The sequence below is a fragment of the Canis lupus genome, chromosome 8, assembly GCF_048164855.1.
Source record: "Canis lupus baileyi chromosome 8, mCanLup2.hap1, whole genome shotgun sequence".
NCBI classification, from domain to species: Eukaryota; Metazoa; Chordata; class Mammalia; order Carnivora; family Canidae; genus Canis; species Canis lupus.
In genome coordinates, this window is record NC_132845.1 from 10,838,393 (window position 1) to 10,859,258 (window position 20,866).

Sequence of the window (20,866 nt, forward strand, 5' to 3'; positions counted from 1 at the left end):
ATGAATAAAGTAGAATTAAATTGGAAAAGACTGAATATGTTTGTTGTCAGAGAGTTTCTACAATAAACTTCTATAGTCCACATGCTTCTCAGTTATGGGGAATTCACCCCTGGAAAATATGGAAAATACAGGCTATTTGTCTAGAAAAGAGGATTGAAGGGAACTCTTAAATCATGCATGTTATTAATGACTGGCAGGACAAGGTAACTTCTATTAAGTGAAGAGTCCACAAGCTTCGTAAATATCTCAATACTCAAAGATGAATCCGCAGAAGGGCAGTCACAGGCAGCAATATCCCCAAACTCTGCATTTTAGACATTGACATTATATTTCACACTTAACTAGAAACTCTACTCAGCTTATGCATTACTATCCGTTGATCAGTTTATGAAAATGTCTTTCTGCTTATTCATAAGAATTAATTAACAATTAAAATTGTATTTTAAAGTCCTTCTGAGCAAAAGGATTAGAGGTGTGTACGAGTGTGCATCAGAGGGGTTGGGGACAATAATATAAATATTTTACAAAGTAATGATTTATAGATTGAGATATAAAAACTAAGTAATTAAAAGTAATGTGTTCATTCTATATGTGCTTTTTCTTGTAATCTGTTGTTTTGTAATTATTCTACATATAATCATTAGAAATTCTTTAGACAGTTGTTAAATAATACATATATTATTAGAATGAATAAACCTTATAGACATTTTTTTTTCAGAAACACGAATTATGCCTCATAACACCTAGCAATTGTGATATTGTACTACCATATAGTTTTTTCCTTTTTTAATTTTTTTTTTGAGATACAGCAATTTCTTCAGTTTTCTGGAGTATGCTTTTGGCAGGAAAATCAGAGACACTGATTTTGTTCCCAGGACTGCCACCGGCATGCTGTGTGATGCATTTAGACTCCTTTTGCCTCAGTTTCTCCCATTACTGAAATAAAATAGTAATGGTTGTCACTTTAAAATCTCATTGGGTTGCTGTGAGAAATAATGAGACTAGTGGGGAGTAGCTTGACAGAATGAGGCAAGGATCCTTGAACATTAAAGAGAATTCAATTTAGATGTCTTAATAACAAAAATATTACTAGTAAGCAACTGCACAGCACTGTACTGTCTTATTTCATTAGTTGTTTCTCACCAAAGCCTATTAGGAAAATATGGTTATATAGTCCTTTTTTATAAAAAAAAAAAAAGGAAATTAAAATATTCACAGAAGAAAGACAATTGTGCATGACTCTTGAAAACAAAGCATATATGAACCAAGTGGAATTTTTCAAATGGTTTAGGCCACTACCTGCTTAACTAAAGTTCGCATTATCATCAGAAGCTTTAGCACTTCAGAATTTTACGGGAATATCTAAAATTTTTAATAGAAATTCCAGGAAGCTCAGAAACTTCTCAGCAAGAATATAAAGAAGCAAGAAATAATCAATTTTATGACCAAATATTTCATTTCTAAATTCTGAGTACCAAATGTGACTCTTGCTAATGAAATGGCAAGATGGAATCATTGTAAAATAAATACTGGAAAATAAATAAATAAATAAATAAATAAATAAATACTGGAAAACCTTTCCTTATTATTATTTTTTATTTCCTTCCAAAACCATGAGTGAGTGATTGAACATATATTCTTCCTTTCATGTCATATAATCTTACAGAGAGTTTTTCTTTTCTTTTCTTTTTTTTCCTGAAGAACTATTTAGTACATGATAAACTGTTCTCTCTAGAGAAATATTTAACCTAGGTTATAATAAAATCTTGAAAAGATTTTAAAAAGACTTTTTAAAAAATATGTAGTTTTTGACTTGAATTTTTAAAATTCAAGTGAGATTACTGCTTTACCAATGACACTAATTTCTCATAACTAAAAAGCACACAAGAAACTTGATGATTACTTGTTTCCACAAATTGTAACCAGAGTCAGTTTTAGATAGTTGAGTCAAGGATACCCTATGTCATTCTTTCTCTACTTCTTAACTGAGTTTTAGTTTTCAGTTTTCGTAAGGGGTCAGGAATGATTGCTAGTAAAAGGTACTTCGAAGGAATGTATAGAAATTGAGCAAGGTATACAAAATCTTGTGCAGCATTTTGTTGTATGCTCAATATTTTGAAATCTATTTCCATATGCACTTTGTAATATTGTGATCACTTTCTCAAAGAGACATGACCTGTTTTAAAGGTTGTGAAATTTATTTTATAGATTACTTTCCCCTGAGTTACCAAATGCAACTTAACTACCATTTTGCCTCAGTTTCCAGAAATAAAAGGGCACCTATTTGCACTCTCCTGCTTTCATTGCTGTAGTAAAGATGGTAGGATTTTGCTTTCTAAATGACAGAATGAAACCAATTAAAAAAATAAGCCTCATCAACACACAATTTTATCTATTTGCAGATGTACATTTGAAAACAGCAGTTCCAAATTAATAATATATAATTACTTACATATAATATTCTAAATATACATATAATAAACATATTTTATATGGATAATGTGCAACCATATTATATATAAATAGTGATATGTATTATGTATATTAATAATTTATATATATGTTGCAAAACTTGATAAAAAACCTAGTTTATTTACTTTATTTATTTTTAAAGATTTTATTTATTTACTTGACAAAGAGAGAGCACAAGGGGGGGAGGAGGGGAAAAGCAGAGGGAGAAGCAGACTCCCCATTGAGTGGGGAGCCCAATGCAGGGCTGGATATCAGGATCCTGGAATTATGACCTCAGCCAAAGGCAAATGCTTAACCAACTGAGCCACTCAGGTGCCTGGAAACCTAATTATGAAGGAGTCAGGAGGGAAAGACTTCCGGGGAAGATGGCAGAGTAGAGGGATCCTAGCCTCACTTCATTTCACAGGTATATCTAGATAATAACCTCATGAGGGTAAATAACCCAGAAAATGACCTGACAACTGGCATAACAGACTCTCTACAGCTAAATGTAAAGAAGAGGACACATTGAAAAGGGTAGGGATGGCAGAGAGATGCTCAGGAGCCAAACTATTCATTATAAAGGAATATTATGAAAAATTATATGCCAACAATTTGGACAACCCAGAAAAGCTTGATAAATTCCTAGAAACATAATTTCCTAAAACTGAATCAAGAAAACTAGACAAAACAGAACATTTGAACAAACTGGTTACTAGAAACTAAATCAGTAATCAAAAAGCTCCCAACAAACAAAAAGTCCAGGATCAGATAAGTTCACAGGTAAATAATACCAACATTTCAAAAGAGTTAATACCTATTCTTCTAAATCATTCCAAAAAATAGAAAAGAAGCTTCCAAATTCATTCTATGAGGCCAACATCCCCCTGATACCAAAACCAGATAACAACACAACAAAGTAAGAGAACTAAAGGTAAATATCTCTGATGAAATAGATGCAAAGGTACTCAACAATATATTAGCAAACCTAATTCAATAATACATTTAAAAAGTCATTCACCATGATCAAGTGGGATTTATATCTGTGATGCAAGGGTGGTTCATACAAATCAATCAATGTGATACATCAACAAGGAAAAGAATAAAAACTATGTCATCATTTCAACAGATACCAAAAAAAAAAAAAAAAAAAAAGCATTTGACAAAGTACAACATCAATTCATGATAAAAATCCTCAGCGAAGTAGGTTTAGAGGTAAGATACCTCAACATAATAAAGTCCATATATGACAAACCCACAGTGAACATCATACTCAGCGATGAAAAACTAAAAGATCTTGCTCTAAGGTCAGGAATAAGGTAAGGATATCTACTCTCATCACTTGTATGCAACATAGTACTAGAGGTCCTGGCCACAGCAATTAGATAACAAAAGTAAATAAAAGGAGTTCAAATTGGTAAGGAAGAAGTAAAACTTTCACTAATTGCAGATGATATGATACTATAAACAGAAAATCCCAAAGACCACCAAAACTACTAGGACTCATAAATTAATTCAGTAAGGTCACAAAATATAAAATCAATATACAGAAATATATTCCATTTCTATACACTAATAATGAAGTAGCAGAAAGAGGAATTAAGACAGCCCCATTTACAAATGCACCAAAAATAATAAAATATCTAGGAATAATCTTAACAAAGGTGAAAGATCTATACTCGAAAAATTATAAAACTTTGATGAAAGAAGTTGAGGTTGAAGATGACAAGCAAATGGAATGATATTCTATGCTTATGGATTGGAAGACCACTGTTAAAATATCCATACTGTGCAAAATTATCTACAGATTTAATGCAATCCCTATCTAAATACCAACAGCATTTTTCACGCAGCTATCATAAACAATCCTAAAATTTGTATGGAACCACAGAAGACCCCAAGAAGCCAAAATTATCTTGAAAAAGAAAAAGCTAAGGTATTACAATCCTAGATTTCAAGATATATTACAAAGCTATAGTAATCAAGACAGTATGGTACTGACACAAAAATAGACACATAGATCAGTGGAACAGAGAGCACAGAAATAAATCCATAATTTTCTGGTCAGTTAATCTTTGACAAAAGAGAAAAGGCTATGCAATGGGAAAAAGATAACCTCTTCGATAAATTGTGCTGTCCACAACTGGACAGCTATATGCAAAATAATGAAACTGGACCCAAAAATTATACACTTACACTATACCCAAAAATAAACCCCAAATGGATTAAAGACTTAAATGTGAGACCTAAAACCATAAAAATCCTAAAAGAGAGCACAGACGGTATCCTGTGATACTGACCATAGCAGTATTTTTCTAGGTATGCTTCCTCAGGCAAGGGAAATAAAAACAAAAGTAAACTACTGGGAGTGCATCAAGATTAAAAAACAAACAAACAAACAAACAAACAAAAAAGCTTCTGCATGGAGAAGGAAACAGTTACCAAAGCTAAAAGACAACCTACTGGATGGGAGAAGATATTTAAAAATGACATATTTGATAAAGGGTTGGTTAGTATCCAAAATATATAAAGAAGTTATACATCTCAACACATACACACACACACAAAAACAAACAAAGAAATCCAATTTAAAAATGTGCAGAGGACATGAACAGACATTTCTCCAAAGAAGACAGACAAGTGGCCAACAGGCACGTGAAAAGACCTCAACATCACTATCACCATAGAAATGCAAATCAAAACTACAATGAGATATCACCTCACACTTGTCAGAAAGGCTAAAATCAAAAACACAAACAAGTCTTTGCATCATTGGTGTAATGGCAAAATGGTACAGCCACTGTGGAAAAACTCTGGAAGTCCCGCAAAAAATTAAAAATAGAATTACCATATGATCCAGTAATTGAACTACTGGGTATTTACCCAAAGAATATGAAAACACTAATTCAAAAAAGATATATGCATGCCTATGTTTATGGCAGCATTATATACAATCACCAAAATATGGAACCAACCATATCCGTTAGTAGATGAATGGATAAAAAAGATGTAGTATATATACATAGTAGGATACTACTCAACCATAGAAAAGAATGAAATCTTATTATTTGCAACACCATGGATGGATCTACCAGATATAATGGTAAGTGGAATAACTCAGAGAAAGACAAATACCACGCCATTTCACTCATATGTGGAATTTAAGAAACAAAACAGGGAAAAAAAGAGACAAACAAACCAACAGACTCTTCACTACGGAGAAGAAATTGATCATTACCACTAGGGTTGGGGGGGGTGATGGGTGAAATAGGTAAAGGGGATTAAAAGTACACTCATTATTATGAGCTCTGAGTAAGGTATAGAGTTATTGAATCACTATATCGTACACCTGAAAGTAATCTAACACTGAATGTTAATTATATTGGGATAAAGATTTAGAAAATGGAATCAGGAGGTCAGGAGGCCAGAAAGGGGAGCTCTTACACCCTTTCACTGGCCATCAATTGCAGATGCCAACAGGGACACATTCTAAACTCTCAACAGGAAGAAACCTATAATGCACAATCCTAACGAGAGAAAGAAATAGCTTGCCTGACAATACTCAGCCAATGACAGACAGACTGCCACAATTCAGTAAATGAAAAGCCACTCTGTATTCTTGTTTACTCCAATTAATTTGTTTATAAAAACCATTCCCAACTCTCCCATTCCTCTATAAATTGGGATTCATCTCCACTGTTCTCTGGGCTTGCCTATGGTTTTACAATAGCTCGCAGGTCCCAAATTGTACTTCTGTGCTCTTCCCGAATAAACTCAAAAAAAAAAAACCTTTTTTTTTTTTTTTTGCTAGTAAATAACTGACCATTTTAAGATTAACATTGTGCAAATGAATTGATCACAATTTGAGAAAGAAACAGAGCATTGTTTACTACCACATCTATCATATGAATAGGGATATTTGTGAATAGTTTTGACATATACATACTCCTTGAGAGGACCATAGGAAAGCATTACCTTGAACTTTTGCTTAAACTGACATGCTATTTTTAATAGCATACTCAATGACTGGGGTTTTCACATCTTTCTACATTGTATGCTGGGGCTGGTGTGCTAGAGCCCATGCAGATGTCTTCCTGATTCCATGTTCAATGAAATCATTTTTGTAACCTGAGACAGGTCATGGCAGTGGTCTACACCACGAAACTAAGTGGACTTTCCTCCCACATAGAACCAGTTGTTAGGTTGCACTTTCCAGGAATACTGAGTAAAAATTCTGGGTCCTAATTCCAATGTGTTGGCGGGTACTTTCCCTACACCATCAAGTAATTCTTGGACAGCAGCTGAGGGTCCTACAATTCAACTCAATTTTGACCCTATCTACACAGATATAGCATTTGATTCCATAGGTTACAGGCTCAGTCCCATAAGACTTATCCCTCAAAAAAAAAAAAATTATCCCTCCACCCTGTATATCAGACACTCATAAGCCCAGGTGGTCATCTGTGACAGTTGTCTAAATGTGGAAGCTTCCCATGCTCCCCCTCCTTGCGTTCAATTAATTTCTTTGAACAGCTCACAAAATCCATAGGAACATTCAATTTATTAGATTATTCGTTCATTATAAAGTAACATCATTCAGGAATAGTCAAATGAAAGAGATACATGAAACATGGTGTGGGGAAAGGGCCTGGAGCTTCAAAGTTCTCTTCAGGTATGCACTCTCTCAGCACCTCCACCAGGTATTCACCAAAACTGGAAGCCCTCAAAACCCATCCTTTTGTGTTTTTTAATGAAGGGGACGTTTCATTGGCACCATTGTCTAAACTAGTAGCCGTTAGTAATGGAACTCAAACCCTAGCCCCTTCCCCTCTTCAGAGGTTGGCTCCCCACTCAACCAGCCCACATCTTTAGGTGCCTTCCAGAAGTCCCCTCATTAACATAACAAAAGACCTTGATCAATCTCATCACTTAGGAAATTCCAAAGGTTTTAGGAACTCTGCCAGGAATAGGGCCTAAGATGGAACCTATATTCTCATTATAAATCAAAATACCATATGGGAGCACCACAATTTCTACTCCCAATAAGCCTGTATTTCTATGAGGTTCTAAATGCTGCAGTGTATAGGACCGTGCCTAGATATTGGTGGGTGGCATGATGCAGAAGCAGGTCACATCCACTGGTTAACTCTCAGTTCTTACCTTGACCCCTCAGCAGCATTCTCTACAGTTAATGCCATTAATGCACTTTCTTCATATGGCTACACAACCCTCTTCTTACTTGGTATCCTTGATTGTTCTTTCTTGGTATTCTTTGGTGCTTTCTTCTTTTGTTTCCTCTTTCTTATATGTTTGTAGTAAAATCTCATTTGATTTTAATCTGCATTTACTTCATGGCTAATGATGTTGAGCATCTTTTCACGTGCTTATCTGTTAACTGTATATATAATCTCTTAGGTGAAATGGCTGTTCATTTTCTTTGCCAATTACCTAATCGCGTTTGCATAAAGGAGGTAGCTGTGTCCCCACCCCCAGTCCCACAAAATTGGAGTGAGGAATAGACAGAGAATGGCAATAGCTCTATATAAAAAAAATATTTTCAAAAGCGTTTTTATCATCTATCTATCCTTCCTTTCTTTATCTTTACTTTAGCTGATGGGCCCAAGGGTCATGGAAGTGGTTTTCACAGATTTCCTTTGAATATCTGCAAGCGAAGGTTTGACACTTCCCTTGGTATTTTATATCCATTATATATCCTTAATTGAGATTCAAAAGCGAATATGTAGTATAAGTGAGAAAAAAATTCCAAATTGTAAAATTTAAAAAGTAAATGACAGCAAATACTTCAAATATCACATTTCAGAAAATAATATTTGCATTGAGTTCCTGACATAAATTTTCTCTGTATATTTTGCCTGAATACTTAAGCCAGTAAAATGCACAAAACTCCAAGGTACAGCTTGATAAATTTTTACGTAGATGTATAATACCCACATAGTCACAACCAGATGAAAATGTCCATTCTTAGCACCTCAGAAGGTTCCTTGTTGCTCCTTTCAGTCAGTACCCATCAAGATTAACACACGTATTCTGACTTTTTTCTCCACATCTTAGTTTTGGCTACTTTTGAACTTCCTATAAATGGAGTAATACAGTATGTACTCTTTTGTGTCTGACTTCCTCCCTTTATCATCACGTGTATAAGACTCATTGATGATGTTGTACATATCATCTATTGCACATTTGTACTTAGTTGGAACCTCAATTTTAACATAATATGCTATCATATACTATTACTCTGAGGGTATTATTGTTCTCTCAGTTGCAAAGAAACAAGTCTGCTAGTTTCTGTAACTTATCTATACGATCAATAATGAAGTCTTATATATACTCTTCTGAGATAAGGACCCTTCTGGGTATCTTTTTCCATTCTCTCTGCTATCGTGCTCATTCAGAGCCTTATCATCCCATACCTAGAGTACTCTCATAGACTTTTCTACTTCCACCATCTCCCCTTGAAATTTCTCCCCTGGAAGATTAAATCTGTGGAGCAGAAATATTCGTCATGCCACTCTCCAGGCTCAAAATAATCGAATATTCTATTTTGTTTGTAAGGAAAAAAAAAAAAAAAAAAAGAATCTTGAATAATTGCCCTGCCCCTTACTACCTTCCCCACAGATACTTAGAATTAGTCATGCCCAGGGACAATTCCAACCATCATCCAATGCTCAGTTTAAATCCCACTTCCTCTAGGAAGCTTTACTCCAACAACTAATATGTAAATGAAGTCTCTCTCTTAAGTCTGTACTGTCCCTACTAATTTGACATATTTTACTCTTTGGTGGGTTGTTACTTAAAATGCTTGTTTTATCTCCCTGATGATACAGTAAGTTTCTGAAGAGGAATCATCACTTCTTTGTTATTTTTTAGTTCTACAGAGGACCTTTGGTAGGTTTTAATAAAGAGCCTTACAAAACATTTAAAAGGCCATGGATAAAAGCAATAATGGTTAAAGTGGCAATAGATGAAAAAAATTTTGCTCCTTTCTAAATCTGCTATAATCAACCCTGATAAACATCAGCTAACTCACTAGTGAAGGTCATTTCCATGCTGTTGTCATAAACGTAATTCCTGGTAGTTGACTGAGAAAATACACTTACAGTAGAGATTTATTCCAGTGGTGTAGCTTTGTCAGAGATGTTCTATGTGACTCCTTCTCCTTTCTCACCCTTGAAAGATTTACCCAGGAAGTTATCAAGATAATTTGGTAATGTCTATAATAACTTCTGTCTGAAGAGCTAAAAACGTGATAACCTGCCATTATTGTGAGAATGAAAAGCTAACAACTCAAAGTCCAAATTTAAAATTTAAATGAGAGAATGTTTAGCACAATGACCCTAGATCATCTAGCAACTCTACGGCAGTTTTTAAAGCATAAAAAAAGTCATCTATCTATGCGGAGTCTTACATTATAATGATTTAACTTTCTTTAAAAATAGAACTTTTTAGATTTATTTATGAAACAAAAATATCAAACTACCATCAAGGAGCATAATATAAAAAGAAAATATAATGGTAACCACTGTATAGCATTTCACTATCAATAATTTGGTAAAGTTACATACTCTCGTTCTCACTGATATGATGTAAAATCTAGTTCATATAACATTATCACATATGTTTTCAAAATATAATGCTTCCTTTGTAGAAGGAAATCTGCCTATGTAATATTGGAACAAATTGATTTTTAAGGCCCTGAAAATGATAATATAATACTCTAGAATAAAAATATATCCTTATAATATCCCTTGATACTATGCAAAATTGTTACTGACGAGAGCTCCTTGCCATTCCCACCTCACATTACTCTCTTGGAGAGTAATTCTCTTTGGAGAGAAGAAAACAGATTCCTATGTCAACATCTCTTCTTTTCTGGGAAAATGAGAAAGGGAAGAATAAGTTGTCCATAAACATAATGAGAATCACTTGGCAAATTCCAATATCCTATTGTTCTTATTTAGAATTGCCAAATAAATATCTAGTTCATATAGAACTTTGAGAAAAGTTGAAACTACATGGTTTTGAAATGATCCTACTTCCTTCACCCGGTTTTCTCCCTGCTTCCTTACACACAACCTTTCATGTATTTATTTTGGTGTCCACATTCTTCTTGAAGTATGCTGTTAAACCTAAAACCTCATAAAGTAAATCCTTGCAGTTATGAAAAAGAGAAAGTGAGGTCATTTTGGAGTTGTGTGGCTAATTTACAATCTGAACGCTTTTGCATTTTTCCTATTTTAAAGAAACTTTAGAAACTTATCAATAGATTTCTTTGTGGCTTTTACTAATGAAGTTGTATTTTTTTTCCACCAGTGGTAGGTGTTGAATAATTTGAATGGGAATTTGAAGGTTCATGGCTTCCAAACCAGCAGGAGTTAAGGCTTAATTGCTTGGAAATACATTTTCATGGCTGATACCAGTAACAGAAAAATGTCTGTATGTCAAAAGAGTCTCTGTGCTAATCAGTTAACCATAACATGTGCCACCCCATACCTAGGGACAATGTAACTGTTAACAGCTTGAAGCTATTAAAAATGTACCAATAGGGAACTTTCTTATACTTTTTTCACTAATATGCTTCTTCACTCTAAATAAAGGAATAGAGAAAGTTTGTACTTAACTACTATCAGTGAAAAGGAGGGTACATTCACCTAGTTTGAGCTTCAAAACACATTACATCACATGCCGTTCATTAAGGTAACACTTTGGAAGTCACTCATTTGCTGATACATTTTCTCTGTGTCAACTCAGAAGCTGCCTATTAGATCTGGTTACACTCCAGAGACACAGATTTGATTTCTAGCTCTGGAGATCAGGTCAAGAATTGCAATAACAATTAGTAATTAGTAGTTAGATCTCAATTTACTGCTTTAGAAGGTCATTTCTCTAAAGCATTTGGTCTCATGAGAGGAAAGAAATACAGGAGGCTATAAACTGTTGAACCTTTGAAGTCTAGGAAAGACCATAGAATCTCAGATGCTCCTTGAAATCTTTAGACATTCTAAGTCTCATGAGGTCTTTCTGAAGATCTCACATTTCTAAAATTAATTCTTGTCTTTAGGCCTTAATTCTGGGTTTTGAGCTAGCATATACTGTGTAACAAAACAGTACTCTTGGCTTAAGATATTTTTGTCATCTTTAACATGGTGATATCCCTGTGAACAGAGATAAAAGACAATATATGAATATGGTTTTAAATACTTCCTACTATCCTCATTGATAAATAAGATTAACTTATATATCAAAAAAGCTAAGTAGTATAATGTATTTTAAAGTAGAGTAATACTTTATGGTACGATGCAAATGATTTCTTATAATTTTCATAAAACATAAAACTCTCAGTAAACACTAAGATATATGGAAAATACATTTTATTTTCTAAATTAACTTAGAGTTCTGTTATCTAATCTACATCCCATTAAATTAAAACAAACTTAAACTTAGTCACTGTTGGATCTTCTATCCAATCATCACGTTGACATCATGTTCAAGGTTCCTGCTCTGGGTCCATGTAGCTGGATGGGATTTACCTATTTGTGCTTGACCATCAGGTCTGGGAGATATGTTGATTTTATGTGGTGTCTGTTGGTATATGACGATCATATGTGACAGAGAGTTGTTGATGCCCTTGTTCTTATATCCGAGATACTTTCTGGAGCTTAATCTATCTGAGGTCTTGCTGTCTCTACTAGGACACTGTCAGAAAATAGGGCCCCAGTTCTAACCATTCCAGAACCTATACATCTCTCTCCTCTCAAAAGAGTCTCTTGAGCCTTATGGTTTTTTCTCATTCCTACTTCTCTAAGACCTATTTTCTCTCAGACCTTATCTTTTTCCTTATACTGAGATTATTAGAAAACAAATTTCAGGACATTTTCTAGGTAACCACTGCTTTCAATGTCTCTACATACTCATTCTGAAGCAATAAATCACAAGGCCAACTACCTTAGTAGAGAGAAGGGCCAAAGAAAAATGCAGATAGAAGATCAAAACATAAATTAATATTCCCAAATATCATCCAACAGATAATAAATACTTGGGAAGTTTTAAAAAATAGCTTACATTAAAAAGTTTTGATTATATAATTCAGTGAAACAACGTGAATTATTGTACTAGAAATTCTATAGATAGACATTAGTGTTACACTTGCAAAGTGGTGGTACTATTAACAATTAAAGGAAGAACTTTGCTACTAAAATCTTTTATAGAAAGTCTTCTGGTTTCTTTGAGATACTAGTAAATCCTAATAGGAAAGGACAGGTTATCTTTATAGAATGAAGAATTGCATGTGTTAATCATTTTTGGATGCAAGAAACAAAGGCCTCACTTAGATTACCTCAAGTAATGAGGTTTTATTGCAAAGATCTTTGGAATTTCCTAATATCAGGAGCTTTTCATAGGATATCTGGTTGGAAAAGAGAGTTAAGCAAGTGGTCTTCTATTTACCTTTCATAACATACACAGAGCTTTTATTTGCATTGTATGAACTCCTTAATCCTACTGATAGGTAATAAAGTTGATAGTAAAATGTATTAGTATGTTGACACATAAATAGCAGTAGAAAAATCTGTGACTTTTTGAAGAAAAACAGTGTAAAACTGAAATAAACCAACAGCACAAAGACAATGAAAGATAAAAATTGGTCAATTTCACTTCATCTGTCTCCATAAAATATAATAGAAACTAAAAACCTGCTTATTTATATAAACAGTATGATATGATATGCCCGTATTTGAACATAAAGTCAAGGAGCTTTAGGGTTAGCACAAGCAAGTAGCAAAATTGTAAGGGCCAAACAAGATGACCCAGGACATTTATCTATTCCTTCTATTTTGATGTCATGTTTCTACTTGGATAAGCCAAATTCAGTAAGCAGCACTGTAGGTAACCCAGAGGTAGTACTGACCCTCTCAAGAGAAGTGCTAAGAGGAAAGACAGATACAGTTAACAAGGGGATAGAAAGCATGGCTCTCTGTATTTTACACCAATGTCTATATCCAATCATATGTACTTGACAACTATGAAGATATTTATAGCAAGTCTTTTCCCAATGGCTGGCTCTGGACAGGTCAATATAGTTGAATGGAAGAAACTATAGGCAGAGGCTTTTCTTTCTTAGGTCCCAGGATTGCAGTGATCCAGACAGTCATTGTCCTTTCCTGACCATCAGCTCTGGGGTGTAGACTTTACTAGAGTAAGTTGAATAGTGAATATTGCCATCAGGGCACAGTGATAGTTCTAGAAATCCAATAGCAGTTTAATATATTGACAATTTTCTGTTACTATATCATCCAGAAAATTATATTCTCAAGCAATTAAACCTTATCTCCTGCTAGTTTAGAAGTCACAAACCATCAAATTCCCTATTTCAGCCAATCAATTTCTATTCTTAGTCCAAAAAGTAATGGCTGGGGAAAGAATGATTTGGTACAGAAAGTATATAAAGAGCTATCTAGATTTGCTGCAGTGCTGCAGAATTTTGGGCAAAGCAGTTTTTCTCCAAAGCAGCTCAGTACATTTCTGAAACCTAAAGTATAATAGACTACTTTGTAGTACATGAATCTGTAGGAAAAGAAACACAAAGGTATAATAACTGAGAAAGAAATTCCTTTTTTTTAATAATTATATATTACAGAAGGAACTTAGAACTCCTGAATTAACTTTAAGGCAAAAAATGAAACATGAAACATATAAGGCAAAAGTAAAATTTTAATTTAAAATTTCTTGCCTAAAAGTTCTAGGGGTATAAAATAATTATATTTTAGGTATCTTTGATTAATAAGAAATTCAGTATTAATTGTATATTAATCTTTCAATGTGTAGACATTCAGAACACTGAATGAATTCTGAGCCTTCAATATTGCCAAGTGATACACACACACACACACACACATACACATAATATGTACATATATATACTTCCAAGTTCTATTTAACATGGAGCCTAAAACACTTCCAAGAGTATGTTTCCCTTCAACAAAAAAGCATACTAAAACAGACAAAAAAAATCATCAATAGCTAATCTATTGTGCTATCCAGGAGACAATGGAAATGTTCTTTAAAGGATAAATTATTGTATCTCTTTTCATTCCATATTCACTTTTTAATTCTCAGTGATTCTTATATTTTTTATCTTCAAAATTTCCTCTTTGTCCTATGGTTTGTTTAAAAGTATATTCTTTAGTTCCCAAGTGTTTGAAAAATAAAGTAGCTATACTTTTTTCTATTCCTTCTCCTAAGTACAACTATAAGCTCTGGGCATTACATAAAACAAATGTAAGAAGATTCTGAAAGGTACATAAAAGGTAGAAGACTAGATAGGGACTTTGGGACCCAAAGGAACAATATGGTGGTAAGTTTGTTCTGTTTTCTTCTCACTTCATACATCCCAGACTTAGAGCAGAAGAGGTTAGCAATGTAGCCACACCAGAGTGAAGATAAAAAACAAACAAAAAACTAGCAACAATGAAAGTATATTCTCTCTAACCAAATGACTAGTAAATAGGCAGCCTAAGAAGATAATAATTTAGACCACTTTATTCCATTCAAACACTGCAGAAAAAATAGTGCCCCACCCTCACCCATGACAGCAAAGGCTGAGGGGTGAGCTTCCACCCTCCTCATGTTATAACATAGTACTCCAATCCCTCTTCCAGTGTGGCATCATGAAAAGTCTCAGGTTTCTTTGGAAGATGACTGAGGAACCTGGAATTTTACACACATGTGTAAAAATGAGGCAACACAACCACTTCTTTTGCTGGGGTGGTATCAAAGAAAGCCAATTAAAATGCTGAAGCTACAGTAGTGACTAAGAGAGATCATGACTCTCATTCCTGAAGCTAATATTCTAGTGAAGATCTGGATCTAAATGTTTGTGATATTTAAAAGAGTGTGATATTAAGGGGATATATGTTAAGCAATGAGGGTGCCTTGCTACAAATTACAAGTCAAAGACAGTGTGTATCAGTTGAGCAGATAACAAAAATTCATGTGCCAAGATGAAGGAATAAGGTAAGAGATAAGGACTATAAACTAGATTACCCAAAAGTGTCCACATTTCTTTCTTTTTTTTTAATAATTTATTTGAGAGAAAGAGACAGAGATAGCAATAGAGATAATAAGAGAGAACACTAGCAGAGAGGAGAGGGAGAAACAGGTTCCCTGCTGAGAAGGAGTGTGACTCAGGGCTGGATCCCAGGATCCTGGGATCATGACCTGAGCCAAAGGCAAACACTTAACTGACTAAGCCTTCCAGGTGCCCTTGACTGCATATCTTGATAAAGAACAATGATTACTTTCCAGATAGAATTTCTTTGTCTCCTGCGGAGCATATGTTTTATGGAGTATTTATATAACATAGGACAACTGTGCCTTTCAGGAGTCCCGCACAGCTGAATAATTATTGAGTTATACTGATTATTGATATATCCTGATTTCTAATGAAAATATGCTAATTAACTTTTTTTTTTCCATAATTACAATAGTTTTTTTGTAACTATGCTGTAAATTTTCCTGTGGACAAGTTGATGTTAACTGTAACTGGTCAATGGTGGGGATTAGAATGAAAAGACAAAATTCTCAATATTTTGAATTATAAAGGAATTATCATCTCCTTTTTCTAAAAGGCGAATCTCTTCAAGATCTCAATCACAAAAATTTATTATGAAATAATCGCACATATAATGCAGAACTAATACATGGATTATAAGGATAACATTAAACAAACATAATCAAGGGTATGTGATTATTTTTTAAGTAACATCAAAAATCAAAATTGTTTTACAATGTGATCTTAGAAGTAAAAAAATGTAAGTCAAGGATAATAAAGACATCGAGAGCCATACATACAAACTACTTTTAGAAAATCTCACTTCCTAGCTTTTCTCTTTAGTCTCTTTCACTTAGAAGAAAAAGACAACAAAGCTCAGTTGTGCAAGTATTATTTGTTCACAGCAAGTTGGAAAACACCTCTTATAGTAACCTTGAAAGTAAAAGAAGTCTGTTTATTTTTAGTGGAATATTCATTAGTAACGTTGATCCTGCAAATTTTAATCCCAGAGAGATAAAAATGTATGAATAATAATATTTTCTGTGATCTTGAAAAAGGAGATGGTTTTAACATAATAAAAAATACACATTAATATATTATCACAGCGTTTTAAAAGTTTCTATAAACAGGATGAATTGGAAGTCAGATAATTAAAAATAAAAATAGAAGACAAACGATCAGTTAGGGAAAGGGTTTACTGAGGAGCCACAGCTGCTCTTATGTAGCACTGAATGACTGGCATTTAATCTGGAACTAGGCCATGGTGCACTTATGTCCAGAATGAACACGAAAATAGATTCTCATTATTAATCTTGCCAATGACAGAACAAAAACACAGAAGCCAACCTTCCATATTATGCCCATCTCCAACATTCCAGTTTTTACCTTTTTCGGTCCCTCATATCTATAGAGCCATGCCCATCTGTCAATAATGGTGGTATAGGTTTATTCCTAAATCAGTGGAAAATGTTATTGGACATCATTCATTTACCTTCATTCTGCTCGTTGATACTTTATGCTTGTGGGATCTTACCGGATCTTATTCTTATACACTAGAAGGAAACTCACATGATATGACTATTTTGTTTAAAGACTTTAACAAAGTTAAAGTTGCCAATTATCTTAAAAACATAGTCCTAATTCTTTGGCCTAGGAGTCAAGCGAATGCCAATTTTTGTTGCAATAGTGTTAATATAGTTATCTTCCACTCTACCTGCTTCCTCATGACACCTTAATCTCCAAAATAGCAATCACGTCTTACATGTGTGCTTTTCCCTTCATTTATGCTGTCATTCCTCTTGCCCTGCACTTTTGTTTCCCCTTCTTTAAATCAATGCCGCTTTTCAAGTTCTGGCTCAAATGTCACTTTCTCCAGGTACCTCCTTTCATGTTTCCATGAGGATTTTCCTCTGTGCTTCTAGTGTTTTTATTTGCAACACTATTATATCACATTATACCTAGCCTTGTATTAGAATTTTATTTGCTTCTCTCCCCTATTAAGCCTTGTGCTGCATTTGTTTTTCTTTACATTGCATCACCTTTTATAAAGTCATAATAGTTGTATGTTTCATAGTTGGCACTTAATGTCTGTTGATTTTTTTTAATTTTTTTAATTTATTTATGATAGTCACACAGAGTGAGAGAAAGAGAGAGAGAGAGGCAGAGAAACAGGCAGAGGGAGAAGCAGGCTCCATGCACCGGGAGCCCGACGTGGGATTCGATCCGGGGTCTCCAGGATTGCGCCCTGGGCCAAAGGCAGGCGCTAAACCACTGGCCACCCAGGGATCCCCTGTCTGTTGATTTTAATTGAATTTTAGAAATATATATATATATTGCTATTAGAAACATAGAGGCTAAAATAAAATACTGAATGGGAAGTTAAGACAAGGTAGTTGTGAAAGATTCATGCCTAGATAAGCCTAAATTAAGTGATGCCCAAATATCTTTTCAAAATAAGGAAGAAAACAGAAAATTAAAACATAACATGCAAGTATTTTAGACTCATAATTTAGCCATAGGACAAGATTCTGAGGCAGAGAACACAAGGTTAAATGCCTTTAAGGAACACACAAGTAACAGATATGTGGGAAGCAGGTTGATTTATGATGGATAACCTGCTAAAAGAGGGAAGCCATTATTCCTGCCCAACAGGTTTTGCCATGAGCTAACATGAGCCTAATAATACCTAACTTTAGATATTTTAAGAGAAGACAAAGTCCAGATTTTTATGTGAAAATTCATTTTCTTTTAAAATAGCAAATAATTCCAAAAAATATTTAAGGTAGAAAAAAAAAAAAAAAGAAAAAATCCCAGTGTTAACTGGTAGTCTCTGATCTCTGTTTAAAGCTTTTATAAAAGATTATTGAAATGTGGGGGGGGGGTAAAATTAAGGGCCGCAGTTGGAGATATGTTAAAAAGTCCAATTTACCTGTTCTGAAGTAGAGGCTTGAAGATCGTGAGTGGTTTATGGAAATTTAAGGAAGGAATAATGGCAGATATAGTTGAAGTAATGACTAAAAAGAACAATTTTGACACCAAAGGTTGATTTTTGGACTATAAGGTTTAATCCAATTATATTAACTAGTCTTTGCTAGCGCTTTGTTTATGTGCCTGGCATTGTAAACATAACACAATATTTTTTCAATCTTCCACATGGGCCTATATTGTGTTACTATTTCACATAAGGAAACTGAGGCACAGGAATTAAAGAACTTTCCCCAAAGTCCTCATCTAACAAGGCGTCAAATCTAGTTCTGGACTACAAAGCCTGCCTCCAATTATTTGGATCTAAAATTAGGTATGTGTATGTTTAGCCGACTAACATGAGCAATTCATGGGGCTCATTGTCTCTAGGAGCTTACAATTAATTTCTTTCTGGGCCTGGGAAACTAGTGACTACTCTTTAGACACTGATGTCTCAACTGAGGTGGCTCAAGGAACTCTATCAGTAACTAGCTGGTACACTAGTTGACACATCTACAATATCTCTAAGACAGCTGCCAGGTAAGACTGGAGGATTGATGACTGAGCTTTCTGTACAGTTGAGAGGGGAAAAATGCTGCCCAAAGCCCAGCTTGAAGCAGTCTACCTAAGGATAAATAAAGAAGGAAAAACCTTAAAAGATGTATGTAGAATAAATAAGTAGTACTGATTTGGCAATCAGTCCAATGTGTGCAGTAAAAGGAAATAAGAGTCAGTGATTAACATGACGTGTCTCTTCTAGGATTCTACTGAGTAGGATGGAAAGGATGGTTATAAGGTAGTGTGATAAAAGGGAGTATTTTGTGTCAATAGAAGTAGATTAAATAATATACAATACACAGTTTGATTATGTACCATACCGATTCTAGCTATATTGATGTTAGTTGAATAAAAATCATTGTTATCAATTTCTAGTATAATTGAGCTTTCCAAGCAGCTTATTATTCACCTATCACATTTTATTTTTAATCATTAAATCGAGGTTTCTTATTTGAATTGTAAAGTTTGACTTTTATTCTCTTGACAAAACATTGACAAGTTGAGAAAAACATTCACTGAGTGCATTTGATGGGCGAATATGCTTCATGCTGCGTTGGATGAGTAACCTATGAGTGGATTTTGGCCATTCTGTTTTGAGCTGTCAGATAAATTTCTCTTGGGCATCTTTCCTATTGCTGTGCATCTGAGCAAAATAATATTTTATTGTTGGTCATAATTAATAATTCATTGAAATATACCAAATGAATGCACTCAAAATATGGATGTAAATCTTATTAGGTCTCTGAATATAGCAGTCCCAGTCACAGTGTGATTTTTGCAATATGAATTGCAGTTATATGTTAGATCATTCACTATCAGAACAAGTTACGAATTATAATATAAAAAATTGACAGATTCTTTCTGCCTACAAATGAGAAAACAGATTTGTAAAATGTGAAATGAGCCATTCTGGCAAAGTAGAATTTGAGCTTCAAGTGTAAACACTTGAGTTAAGGGCTGGGGTTTCTCAATCTCAGAAGCTCTGGTGCATGGGGAGGGTGAAGCAGAGGTTATGGGAGCTCTTCAGCGTTTTACTTAGAACATCCTTATAGGACTTAATTAGGCAGATTACCTGTTATGCATGGTGTACTGTGCTGAACACTTTTAAACTGGTATGTCCTCAAGGCAAATGGAAGGCAAAGTCACAAGGAATTACACTCTACACAAATAACTCTGAGCATTTTATTAGTGGGCCTCATAGAAATGAAATCGTCCTTGCCAATGCACCATTTAATGTTTAACTCAATTGAGTACCAAAGAGTTTGTTAAATGTTGAATGGCCATCTGGATTTATGGATCCAACCTGACTACCCTTTCCGTGGCTTTTTTTTTTTCCCCTAGTTACAGCACTGGAGCTTTGAAATAAAACAAAAAAACCTTCCGTTTTTAACACTATGGATTTTGTTCTAAATTACCAGATAATACTTCCAGCATAACTATTTACATAAAAGACAAATTTGCTTCTTGAAAAACAATATTTTATAATTAGAACTTCAAAAAAGTAAAATTGTTTAAGATATGCTCATGAGCAGCAACTGTTTACTAATCATTTCAGGATGCAAATGTTAACTTGATATATATATATATATATATATATATATATATATATACATATATTGAATTCCTGATTCTATTTAATCACTTTATTCACCTAACCACCTACAGGGAAGGGTCACTATGTCAAGCAATCCTGAATGGTATTTTGTGTGAATTGGGAACAAAGCTTTTAAAGGCCAGAGGTTTAGGAACATAAACCAGATGTGCTCATTTTTAAAAAGTCTACTTAGTTTGGGGGGGAGAAAGGTCAGCCTCTTAGATCTTTTAAAA